The following is an 11959-nucleotide window of genomic DNA, read 5'->3' on the forward strand; positions in this document are numbered from 1 at the left end:
ACCGAATAGTGGATCTCCTTAGGAGCGGGTTGAAATCTTGCACACATACACACACACTCAACATAATATCTGGCCTAGATGCACAAATGTAAAGCAAGGAACCGATCATAGAGCGATATACCTTTTGATCCACTTCTTTACCATTTGGATCAAGATGAAGTTGACCATTTGCGGCCATGGGTGTCTTCATTGGCTTGACATCTTGCATTTTGAATCTCTTGAGCATGTCTTGGATATAACGAGATTGATCGATGAAGGTTCCACCTCTCAATTGCTTCACTTGAAAACCGAGAAAGAACTTCAACTCTCCCATCATGCTCATCGCAAATTCCTTAGTCATAAGATTCTCAAACTCAACGTTAATAGCATGGTTAGTTGACCCAAAGATAATATCATCAACATATATTTGGCAAACAAACAACTCTCCTTTTACCCTCTTCGTAAAGAGAGTGGAATCTATTACCCCAATCTGGAACCCCTTCTCGCTTAGGAACGCCGTAAGGTGATCATACCAAGCACGACGTGCTTGTTTGAGTCCATAGAGTGCATTATGGAGTTCATAAACGTGAGAGGGATGATCGGGGTCTTCAAAACCGGGAGGTTGCTTGACATACACCAACTCCTTAAGAGGACCATTAAGAAATGCACTCTTAACATCCATTTGATATAATTTGAAATCATGATGAGAGGCATAAGCAAGCAAGATGCGAATGGATTTGAGTCGGGCAACGGGGGCAAAAGTTTCACCAAAGTCCAAACCTTCAACTTGGGTGAAACCTTGTGCCACTAACCTTGCCTTGTTCCTTATTACTTGTCCATATTCATCTTGTCTGTTCTTGAAAATCCACTTTGTTCCAATGACATTATGAAATTCCTTGGGTCTTTCTACAAGGGTCCACACTTTGTTGCGTGTGAAGTTGTTGAGTTCTTCATGCATGGCATCTATCCAATCCGGATCATCAAGGGCATCTTCCACCTTAAGGGGTTCAACACAAGAGACAAACGAGTGATGTTCACAAAAGTTTGCCAAACGTCTACGAGTAGTTACCCCCTTTTTGATGCTTCCGTAGATGTTCTCGGTGAGGTGTTGAAGATGTTTCAGCTTGGCGGCCACTTTTTGCTCTTTGCGGTCAAGCTCTTCTTCACTTGGTTTTGGACTTGATGAAGAAGCTTGCCCTTGAGATTGCTTTATCCTTGGAGACACTCTTCTCTTTGCAACCATAGGTTCTTGCTCAGTAGGAAGTGATGACGATGAAGACACTTGTGGTTGGGGTTGATCTAGATCTTGATCATGACTTTGAGCTTGATCTTGAGCCTCAACGATTGGTTCTTCATTATTCGGAAGAGTTTGCTCTTGATCTTGCTCAGGAATATGAGGGTCTTGATCTTGTTCTTGGATAGGTTCATTACTTCCCAAGGCATCTTGTACAAGTGGTGTCGGTGATGACTTCCCTTGTGGAAAATCCTCAAGAGGGGCACTTACTCCTTCTTCTTCTACTTGGACATGGGGTGTTTCTTGTGGGAGAATGTGGCCTATCCCCATTGTCCTTATAGCTTGTGAAGGAGCCTCATCACCTACAACACTAGGAACAATTTGCTCCATGCGGGAGCCGTTATCTTCATCAAACTCCACATTTACCGTTTCCTCAATGCATCCGGTGGATTTATTGAGAACTCGATAAGCATGAGAGTTTGATGCATATCCAACAAATATGCCCTCATAAGTTCTAGACTCAAATTTAGCTAACCGGGATTTTTTGTTTAAAATGAAACACTTACAACCGGATACCCGAAAGTATTTGACGTTGGGCTTTCTCCCGATTAGGAGCTCATAAGGGGTCTTGTTCTTGAGCTTGCGAAGATAAAGCCGGTTTGAAGCATGGCATGCGGTATTGATGGCTTCTGCCCAAAGCTTGTATGGTGATTTGTACTCATCAAGCATGGTCCTAGCCATCTCAATAAGAGTCCGATTCTTCCTCTCCGCAACACCATTTTGTTGGGGAGTATATGGTGCGGCATATTGGTGCTTTATCCCCTCTTCACTCAAGAATTCATCCATCGTATAGTTTTTGAACTCGGTGCCATTGTCACTTCGGATTGCCTTGATCTCACAGTTATGTTGACGTTGAGCTTCTTTGGCAAAGTTGATGAAGGTTTCTTGAGTTTCATCTTTAGTCTTGAGAAAGAACACCCAAGTATATCTTGTGAAGTCATCAACAATGACAAGGCAATATCTCCTTCCTCCCAAACTATCATATGTTGGAGGCCCAAATAGATCCAAATGGATAAGCTCAAGGGGCCTCAAGGTGGTGATGATAGTCTTCACTTTATGAGCTTTTTCATGAAGCTTTCCGGCAATGCAAGCACTACAAGGACGATATTTGGCAAAAGGCACATTGGTTAGTCCAAGAATGTGCTCCCCCTTTAAGAGAGCTTGTAAATTTCTCATGCCCACGTGGGCTAGCCTACGGTGCCATAGCCACCCCACGTCGGCATTGGCCATTAGGCATGTTGCAAGATGAGTTTTCTTTTTTGATAAATCAACCACGTAAAGGTTGTCTTCAACATGCCCAACAAAGACCACTTTGAGATTGCTTCTCTTAAAGACGGTCACATGGAATTCACCAAAATGTGAGTCATATCCGGCACGAGCCAATTGAATATTTGAAAGTAAATTGTAGTGAAGGGATTGGACAAGCATGACATTTGCAAGAGATGAATCATTAGAGATTACCACCTTGCCCAAACCCAATACCTTTCCCTTGCTATTGTCACCGAAGGAGATGTTCGAAGAGGCCTTGAGTGAATCAACGAACTCCACAAGCATCTCCCTTTCTCCGGTCATATGATTGGTGCATCCACTGTCGATCACCCATTGAGTTCCACCGGAGACATAGTCCTACAATAATCAAGCTTTGGTTATAGGTACCCATTTTGCAATGGGTCCTGGTGAGTTAGCAACGAGGGTCTTGGGAACCCAAATAGTCCAAGCATAATCAGCATAGTTAGTTCCAACAAATTTTGCAAAGGTATAGCCATCATCTCCTCTCATGAGAACATATGATGGATTGTTCTTGCCAGCAAAATTCTTGGGAATGGCCTTGTCCCTAATGACCTTACCATTCCCAACACCCTTCATTTCCTTCTCCTTCTCCTTGTGCCCTTCTTGCACAAACACTACCTTTTGGGGAGGGGAAGGAGTCGGACCGATCTTCTTGTTGTTGTTCTTCTTCTTTTTCTTACCACTCTTAGATGCGGGATTGAACCCAACTCCCTCCTTGGCAACACACTCCTTTTGGTTTCTCAAGAGATCGTTTAGGTTTTTCTCCCCTTGGATGCATGATACAAGCCCTTTCTCAATTTGAGCTTTCAACTTCTTATTTTCCTCTTGAAGGGAGGTGCAATCATGAGCAAAGTTAGTCGTACAAGCATCATCATTTAAATCAATACGAGGTACGGAAGTGAGAGCCTTAATGGTTGTAGCTTTTAATTGAGCATAAGACTCAGTGAGAGCAATGAGGTCACCTTTGACAACCTTGGAACTAATCACAAGGAACTCATGCTCCTCAACAAGTCTTGTATGGACAACTAGAAGTTTTTCAACTCTAACGTTAAGAGCATCTTTATTCTCAAGAGCAAGTTGCAAAGCATCATTGGTTCTAACAAAGTCAATTTGATGAGCAGATAAGGCTTCCTCAAGTGATGCTCTCATGACACTCTCTTCATTAAGTTCGTGCTCGAGGAGATCAACTCTCTCTTTTTCCTCTATAAGGAGGTTCTCAACGTTCTCAATAAAGTCATTGCGTTCGGCGAGTAACTTAAGGAGATCGCCAAAACGAGCACAAGCTTCACCATGAAGAGTTTTCATGAAAGCCATTAAGGATTCCTCATCATTATCCACACCCTCCTCACACTCATCCTCCACTATCTCACATGAGACATTGGGAGTGTAGTTGTCGGGTCTCTTGGGTTTGGACTTTGTTTTTACCTCTTTGGCCATGAGGCATCGATGAGTGAATGGCTTGTCCTCGTTTGGAGAGTCGAAGAGGCCGGTGGTGGAGGAGGAGGTAGTGGCATGCATGGCGAAGGCGGCCGTGCCCACTTGATCATCATCACCGTCATCTTCATCTCCAGACATGTATTCTTAATGAACAAGAGCCTTGTCATCCTTCCTCTTTGCAAACTTGGTGAACTTCTTCTTCTTAAGCACAAGCTTCTCGGACTTGTCTTCACGTCTCTCATATGGACAATCATGAACAAAGTGTCTTGGGCTATCACAATTGTAGCATTTCCTTCGTCCAAAAGATCTTCCTTGAAGATTTCTTCCTTTGTTTGCCATGGTCCCGGAGTACTTCTTGACTAAGAGAGCCAAGTCTTCTGCAAAATCATTTGCCGGGCACGAGGTATCATTATCCTCCTCACATATCTCTTCACTCACTTCTTCCTCCCTTGAGGATTGGCTCATCACTTTCTTGGCCTTCAAGGAAAGATTGGAGTTCTTGGTTGCTTGAGCTATTGCAAATGTTTTCTTGGACTTGTTTTCCAAAAGAACATGGGTAGAGAAGGTGCAAACAACTTGAGCCGAAGTCAACTTGTGATAGTCCGGACGTTGATGAACCATCATGACCATGGTATGTTCCGTGAGAACCATAGCATCTATGAACTTGTCCTTGATGAAATCATCATTTGCCCAAGTGCACCCAAAGGTTCTCAAGTTGAGCACAAGGGACTTCAACCTTCGGTAAACCTCTTCTGCTGACTCACCCTCATTCCTCACAAAGAGATTGACTTCTTGTTTGAGCAAAGCCAACCGAGATCTTTGAATTGCTTCATCTCCCTCAAGAGCCTCCTCAAGGCAAGCCCAAATTTCCTTTGCGGTTTTGAGAAGAGCAATGGAATCACTATAGTCTTCAGTCACAGCGTTGCAAAGCATGTTATGTGCGGTAGCATTGAGTTGATCGTCAACTGCTTCCCTTGGAGTGAGATTCATTGGGTCCTTGGGGTTGAATCCATTGACCACAATCCACCACAATTGAGTTGAAGCACTGCGCATGTGAGACTCCATATCTAGCTTCCACTTAGCAAATGCATTAGCTTTCAAAGGGGGCGGAGGCCCAACAGGATTAATGCGGGGATGTTGCAAGGGTTGAGGAGAGTAAAAGGGTTCCACGGCATTATACTGGGGAACTTGAGTACGAGCCGGAGATGCAAGAGGTTCCCTCGAGTCATCCGCATCATGAACCTCATTTGGATTAAATGAGTTTGATGCGGACGTTGATGGCTTTAGGTGAGCATCAATTTCCTCCTTGACCGAGGCTTGAACCTCTTTCAACATAGAGACTTTGAGGTCCGCAAACATTGAAAGAAGATCGGTCGCGGTCAAGGGGACATTCGGGTTAGTTGGAGCGGCAGGAGCAACGACAGGAGCACCAAGTGTCTCAGTCGCGGCGGGGGGTTGGTTTTGACCATCCCCCGCAACGGGTAGGCCACCTCCCTCATTCCCTAGATCGACCATATCCTCTAAGGTTGTAAAACCTTATATAAGAGCACGAGGCTCTGATACCAATTAAAAGGATCGATACAGTCGACTAGAGGGGGTGAATAGGAGACTACAAATTTTAATCTTTCTTGTAGATTTTAAGGCTTAGCGGATAAAAGAGTTCACTAGATATGCAACTAGGTGAATGCAACCTATATGACAAGCAAGCTCCAAGAGAGAAATGCTAGGCAACACACTACTTAGCAAGCCAACAAGCATACAACAGCAAAGAAAGGTGCGGGAAAGGATTAACCACAAGTGAGACGAGGACACGGATTTTAACCCGAAGTTCACTCTTCCTTGGGGAAGAGCTAATCTCCGTTTGGAGCGGTGCCGGAGCCAAAGCTTGCGGAACGCCACCAAAGGATCACCGTATTCTCCTTCGAGTCACCCCCGACGGATGAGCCTCGAAACACACGGGGTTGGTCTTGAAGGCGACCACCACACCTTTACAAACTTCTCCGAAACATACCACAAGCACGGAAGCTTTCGGAGGAACCTCTAACCGCCTAGGAGCCCAAGCTCCAAGAGTAACAAGTCAATAGAGAAGAAATGTTGCGGGGAACGCGATTTGGTTTGGTCAAGTTGTAGATCGGGTCTTGCTCTCCCAACCCCCAAAGTTTCAACAAGTTTGGGTGGAGGGATTGAGAGTATTGAGCAAAATGGGGTGTAGCAATGGTGGAGCTCAACAAGACATTAGGGTTAAGGGTTGGAGGTGGAAGAAGGGCATATATATAGTGTTCATGGGCTGGTGGGGATTTCTGCCCGTTGGACCCCGTGCGCACGTGCTAAGCCAGCCCCATGCGCACGGGGTATCCAGAGACAGTCGCACCACCCCGTGCGCACGGGGGTCTTTTGACCCCCGTGCGCACGGGGTACCCAGAGAGTTACGTTGTACCCCATGCGCACGGGGGTCAAAAGACCCCATGCGCACGGGGTACCCAGAGAGTTACGCAGTCCCCCGTGCGCACGGGGGTCAAAAGACCCCGTGCGCACGGGGTACCCAGTAACTTTCTGTTGCAACTTTCTGAGTACCACAGCACACACACTAGGTTCATTTTAGGGGGTCAAAGTGGGAAGGGTAAAAGAGTAAGGCTAGGCAAAGGCATTCCCACACGACATTTATCCACACAAACCCCTCTTAATAGTGCGGTCTTTCCTACGACTCGAAGCAAACCAAAACTAAACCTTCAAAGCGTCAAAAGACCACGCACTTTGTCCTTTTTGAAATGGGGGGTCGCACATCTCCATCGCGGACACTTAGAACCAATAACCTGAGATAAACTTTAGCAACCGATATTAGTTCAACTAACAACATTGTCATCACACCAAAATATAGCTTAAGTGCCATTAGCACTTTTAGGTGTCCTTAGATTATCTTGGGGGTGCCATGGGCATCCCCAAGCTTAGGCTCTTTCCACTCCTTGTTCCATAATCCATCAAATCTTTACCCAAAACTTAAAAACTTCACAACACAAAACTTAAACAAGAAAATCTCATGAGCTCCGTTAGCGAAAGAAAACAAAAGACCACTTCAAGGTACTGTAATGAACTCATTTTTTATTTATATTAGTGTTAAACCTACTGTATTCCAACTTTTCTATGGTTTATAAACTATTTTACTAGCCATAGATTCATCAAAATAAGCAAACGACACACGAAAAACAGAATCTGTCAAAAACAGAACAGTCTGTAGTAATCTGTAGCTAGCACAAGATCTGGAACCCCAAAAATTCTAAAATAAATTTCTGAACGTGAGGAATTTATCTATTAATCATCTTCAAAAAGAATTAACTAAATATCACTTTTCAAACAAAAATGGCAGCAGTTCTCGTGAGCGCTAAAGTTTCTGTTTTTTACAGCAAGATTAACAAGACTTCCCCCAAGTCTTCCCAACGGTTCTACTTGGCACAAACACTAATTAAACACAAAAAACACAACCAAAACAGAGGCTAGATAAATTATTTATTACTAAACAGGAGCAAAAAGCAAGGAATAAAAATAAAATTTGGTTGCCTCCCAACAAGCGCTATCGTTTAATGCCCCTAGCTAGGAATAACAAGCAAGGATAGATCTAGGTATTGCCATCTTTGGTAGGCAATCCATAAGTGGCTCTCATAATAGATTCATAAGGTAATTTAATTTTTTTCTAGGAAAGTGTTCCATGCCTTTCCTTAACGGAAATTGAAATCTAATATTTCCTTCCTTCATATCAATAATTGCACCAATCGTTTTAAGGAAAGGTCTACCAAGAATAATAGGACATGAAGGATTGCAATCTATATCAAGAACGACAAAATCTATGGGCACATAATTACTATTTGCAAAAATAAAAACATCATTAATTCTTCCCATAGGTTTCTTAATAGTGGAATCCACAAGGTGCAAGTTGAGAGAGCAATCATCAAAATCACGGAAACCTAACAAATCACACAAAGTCATTGGAATCGTGGAAACACTAGCACCCAAATCACACAAAGCATAGCATTCATAATCTTTAATTTTAATTTTAATAGTAGGTTCCCACTCATCATAAAGTTTTCTAGGGATAGAAACTTCCAACTCAAATTTTTCTTCATAGGATTGCATCAAAGCATCAACGATATGTTTGGTAAAAGCTTTATGTTGGATATAAGCATGAGAAGGATTTAGCATGGATTGCAACAAGGAAATACAATCTATCAAAGATAAATTATCATAATTAAATTCCTTGAAATTCAAAATAGTAGGTTCATCAATATTTAAAGTTTTGATCTCTTCAATCCCACTTTTATCAATTTTAGCATCAAGATCTAAAAACACCGAATTCTTGGAATGCCTTCTAGGTAAAGGTGGGTCATATTCAGTCCCATAATTATCAAGATTCATATTGACAAACAAAGATTTAATAGGGGCCACATCAATAACTTTTAGATCTTCATCTTTATTATCATGGAAACTAGAAGAACACGCTCTTATAAAGGAATCTTTCTTAGCATGAATCCTAGCGGTTCTTTCTTTGCACTCATCAATGGAAATTCTCATGGAATTGAGAGACTCATTGATATCATGCTTAGGTGGAATAGATCTAAGTTTCAAAGAATCAACATCAAGAGAAATTCTATCAACGTTCCTAGCCAACTCATCAATCTTAAGCAATTTTTCTTCAATCAAAGCATTGAAATTCTTTTGCAAAGTAATAAATTATTTAATATTAGATTCAAAATCAGAGGGCATCTTATTATAATTTCCATAAGAATTGTTGTAGGAATTACCATAATTATTAGAGGAATTACTAGGATAAGGCCTAGGATTAAAGTTTCCTCTATACACGTTGTTACCAAAATTGTTCCTACCAACAAAATTCACATCCATAGATTCATTATTATTCTCAATCAGAGTAGACAAAGGCATATCATTAGGATCGGAAGAAACACTTTTATTAGCAAATAATTTCATAAGTTCATCCATCTTTCCACTCAAAACATTAATTTCTTCTATAGCATGCACTTTCTTATTAGTAGATCTTTTAGTGTGCCATTAAGAATAATTAACCATAATATTATCTAGGAGTTTAGTAGCTTCTCCTAAAGTGATTTCCATAAAAGTGCCTCCCGCGGCCGAATCTAAAAGATTTCTAGAAGCAAAATTCAATCCGGCATAAAATTTTTGTATAATCATCCACAAGTTCAAACCCCGAGTAGGGCAATTATGTATCATTAATTCATCCTCTCCCAAGCTTGTGCAACATGTTCGTGATTAAGTTGCTTAAAATTCATAATATCGTTTTTAAGAGAGATGATCTTAGCGGGAGGAAAATACTTAGAGATAAAAGCATCTTTGCACTTATTCCACGAATCAATATTATTTTTAGGCAAAGATGAAAACCAAGCTTTAGCACGATCTTTAAGCGAAAAAGGAAATAGCTTCAATTTAACAATATCATTATCCACATCTTTCTTCTTTTGCATATCACACAAATCAACGAAGCTATTTAGATGGGTGGCGGCATCTTCACTAGGAAGGCCGGAAAACGGATCTTTCATGACAAGATTCAGCAAGGCAACATTAATTTCACAAGATTCGGCATCGGTAAGAGGAGCAATCGGAGTGCTAATAAAATCATTGTTGTTGGTATTGGTAAAGTCACACAATTTAGTATTATCTTGAGCCATCGAGACAAGCAAGCAATCCAACACACAAGCAAACAAGAAACGGGCAAAAGGAGGCAAATAGAGAAAGAGAGGAAGGATAGAGAGAGAGGGCGAATAAAACGGCAAGGGTGAAGAGGGGGAGAGGAAAACGAAAGGCAAATGGCAAATAATGTAATGCGGAAGATAAAGGTTTGTGATGGGTACTTGGTATGTTGACTTTTGCGTAGACCTCCCCAGCAACGGCGCCAGAAATCCTGCTTGCTACCTCTTGAGCACTTGCCTTGGTTTTTCCTTGAAGAGGAAAGAGTGGTGCAGCAAAGTAGCGTAAGTACTTCCCTTAGTTTTTGAGAACCAATGTATCAATCCAGTAGGAGGCTACGCGCGAGCCCCTCGCACCTACACAAAACAAATAAATCCTCGCAACCAACGCGATAAGGGGTTGTTAATCCCTACACAGTCACTTACGAGAGTGAGATCTGATAGATATGATAAGATAATATTTTTGGTATTTTTATGATAAAGATGCAAAGTAAAATAAAAGCAATGAGAATAACTAAGTATTGGAAGATTAATATGATGAAGATAGACCCGGGAGCCATAGGTTTCACTAGTGGCTTCTCTCAAGAGCATAGGTATTTTACGGTGGGTGAATGAATTACTATTGAGAAATTGACAGAATTGAGCATAGTTATGAGAATATCTAGTCTAGGTATGATCATGTATATAGGCATCACGTCCGAGACAAGTAGACCGACTCCTGCCTGCATCTACTACTATTACTCCACACATCGACCGTTATCCAGCATGCATCTAGAGTATTAAGTTCAAGAGAATAGAGTAATGCTTTAAGCAAGATGACATGATGTAGAGGGATAAATTCATGCAATATGATAAAAACCCCATCTTGTTATCCTCAATGGCAATAATACAATACGTGCCTTGCTGCCCCTACTGTCACTGGGAAAGGACACCGCAAAATTGAACCCAAAGCTAAGCACTTCTCCCATTGCAAGAAAGATCAATCTAGTAGGCCAAACCAAACTGATAATTCGAAGACTTGCAAAGATAACCAATCATACATAAAAGAATTCAGAGAAGATTCAAATATTGTTCATAGATAAACTTGATCATAAACCCACAATTCATCGGTCTCAACAAACACACCGCAAAAGAAAATTACATCGAATAGATCTCCACAAGAGAGGGGGAGAACTTTGTATTGAGATCCAAAAAGAGAGAAGAAGTCATCTTGCTAATAACTATGGACCCGTAGGTCTGAGGTAAACTACTCACACTTCATCGGAGAGGCTATGATGTTGATGTAGAAGCCCTCCGTGATCGATGCCCCCTCCGGCGGAGCTCCGGAACAGCCCCAAAATGGGATCTCGTGGATACAGAAAGTTACAGAGGTGGAATTAGGGTTTTGGCTCCGTATCTAATCGTTTGGGCGCACATAGGTATATATAGAAGGAAGAAGTACGTCGGTGGAGCAACAGGGGGCCCACGAGGGTGGAGGGCGCGCCTGGGGGGTAGGCGCGCCCCCCTACCTCGTGGCCTCCCTGTTGGTTGCTTGATGTAGGGTCCAAGTCTCCTGGATCATGTTCGGTGAGAAAATTACGTTCCCGAATGTTTCATTCGGTTTGGACTCTGTTTGATATTCCTTTTCTTCGAAACCCTAAAATAGGCAAAAAAACAGTAATTCTGGGCTGGCCTCCGGTTAGTAGGTTAGTCCCAAAAATAATATAAAAGTGGATAATAAAGCTCAATAATGTCCAAAACAGTAGATAAATAGCATGAATCAATCAAAAATTGTAGATACGTTAAAGACGTATCACGGTGGTTCGAACAATGCAACTGCCGAGTTTGTGAATTTGTTGGACACCAACGTCGTTGACATCGATAAAGCCCCGTTCGCCGTATTCGACTACAATGAAACAGGCGCAATCTTTTGCAAGGCCCTCTTTTGTGTTTGTCATACTGAACTTGACTTTTATTTGCGCGTAAAACTGTGTCATTAGGTTTGAATTTGAACTTATTTGTGGAAACCTATGTCAAACGCGAGAATTGTCGTTTTCTGTTTGCGGGCCGTCGCCGCTGTGTCCAAGCAGAACCCGCAGAAGCCGACCCGTAAAAAAGTATATTCCGCGAATATACTTTTTTACGGGTCCGTTTGGGGGTCTGCATCTGTGACAGCCCGAGCCAGCCCGCAAATGCGGTTTTGCATGAACTGCAAACGCGTTTTGCGAGCCGGCTGGATGCGGGGTCTGCTAGAGTAGCTCTTAGAGAT

The sequence above is a fragment of the Triticum dicoccoides genome, chromosome 2A (assembly GCF_002162155.2).
Source record: "Triticum dicoccoides isolate Atlit2015 ecotype Zavitan chromosome 2A, WEW_v2.0, whole genome shotgun sequence".
Lineage (NCBI taxonomy): Eukaryota > Viridiplantae > Streptophyta > Magnoliopsida > Poales > Poaceae > Triticum > Triticum dicoccoides.